This window comes from Alligator sinensis, unplaced genomic scaffold (genome assembly GCF_000455745.1).
Source record: "Alligator sinensis unplaced genomic scaffold, ASM45574v1 scaffold161_1, whole genome shotgun sequence".
In the NCBI taxonomy this organism is placed as follows: Eukaryota; Metazoa; Chordata; order Crocodylia; family Alligatoridae; genus Alligator; species Alligator sinensis.
This window is the reverse complement of record NW_005841974.1, coordinates 2,410,526-2,412,169: the sequence shown is the minus strand read 5'-3', so window position 1 is coordinate 2,412,169 and position 1,644 is coordinate 2,410,526. Positions and strand designations below refer to the sequence as shown.

The window sequence follows — 1,644 nt, the reverse complement described above, 5'->3', positions numbered from 1 at the left end:
CATGTCCGGTCCTTATAGGTTCTCAATTAAAGCCATCGGTGCTATGCAAAGGGAGATGTTCTAGGCAACTCTATCTTAGTGCTTAGAGGCTTTGCCTACATTATTCTGTAAGAGCTATTCCTGATGATCTCTCTGTGCAAGTGCTTTTATCCCAGAATAAGAACATCCATACAGGGAGTCAATCAGGAACAGTTATTTCTCTTTAAATTCACAGAGTTTCTTCCTCAGAATCAAATCCCATGTGTCGACAAGCCCTTCGGACATTAAGAACTGCTTGTGCCTCGAGCTAGCACGAGGGTGGATTTCTGGCAGCTGGGCCGATTTCTATTTTGCAGTTGTCTGGGAAAACCGTTATTTTTCACAAGTCCTTGTGAGTCTCATTTGCAGTGTCTTTTGGCTTTGGACTAATACCATGCTAAGATCAAGTGTAGTTATATGGTGAGGTCTGTCCCTTGCACTCTGGGCAGGCTGACTCTTGCAAGTTTCCTCAAACGTGGAAATGTGACTGCACAATTTTGTGGCAAGAGGGGACTGCGTTTGTGCTTTCACCCAGCTTTCTCCTCAGCCTTTTGGCTAGGAGCAAGGGAAACTAGGGAGCATCTGAACACCAAGGCCCCTGGGCCTGGGGCTTGCAGGCAGGATATGGGGAGTATCCAAAACCCCTGACTGACAGGTCTGAGGGAGGATATTTGCCTGGTGGTAGAGCCACCCAGATTGATGAGCTCTGCTCAGTCCAGATTTGAAACTTGACTTTTGGGCTTTTCCCAGTTGAATCTGGAACTGATTTGGCCCTTGGAAACAAAATATTATATTAAAAAAACAACCCTGCAGCGCCACTCCAGCTGGCCCTCTAACACAGTTTCTCAACCTGTGGTATGCATACCCCTGGGGGTACACGAGACAGGCAGGGGGTACGCGGGTACCCCAACACACTCTCTCTCTCGCCCTCTTTTTCTCAAAACTATGGCAAAACATTTGGTGCGTAGTGCATTAAAATTCCTCAGTAATAATTTGGCGTGCCGTGCTTTGCATGGCACTGGGTTCAGCCTTCCTAACTTTGGGCAACAGCACTTCTAGCCCAGGTACATACTTGAGCTGCGCACCCCTGGTGTAAAAAGTGGCAACCCTACCCACACCAGATCACACATCTGTCATATCATGGCCTTATATACACGGCCCTTCTTCCAACATACAGCACACATTAGTTTGTAAAAATAAAATCCCCTGGAAAATTGAGCATTGGGGTACTTATTAGCATTTTCAGAAGTTAGAGGGTACTTGCTGCTTAAAAGGTTGAGAAACACTGCTCTAACAGATCCTGGCAGCAGGCTACCTCCACGCAGAAAGGGTACGGGCGTGCGTCCCTCCAGCCTCGGTGCCAAAATGCCCTGTGGAAGAATAAATGAGCTGAGCTCCAATGTAGAGAAGCGAAGGGGCTGGGGGGGCAAGCCCTCCTGCCACAACCAGTGCCCCACGAGGTTTGCTTGACCGGGGGAAAAACCGCGTCGGCCCCTGGTAGCATCCCTGCCCCCTGGGGTGGCACAAGGAGCCCCCCCCACCCCGGGGCTGCGAGGGATGGGCCCGCGGGGTGCTCTGCACAGCCTGCTCGCCCCCTGCGGCGGGAAGCGCGGCGCTCGGGGGGCG

At 51.0% G+C, this 1,644-nt stretch overlaps 1 non-coding gene across 1 annotated transcript; it reads left to right on the top strand.

Moving 5' to 3' along the window:
- The first annotated feature begins 387 nt into the window (after window positions 1–387).
- Window positions 388–552, top strand: LOC112549841. The gene has a single exon (XR_003093393.1). It is a non-coding gene; the product is annotated as a U1 spliceosomal RNA (small nuclear RNA).
- Window positions 553–1,644: the final 1,092 nt, after the last annotated feature.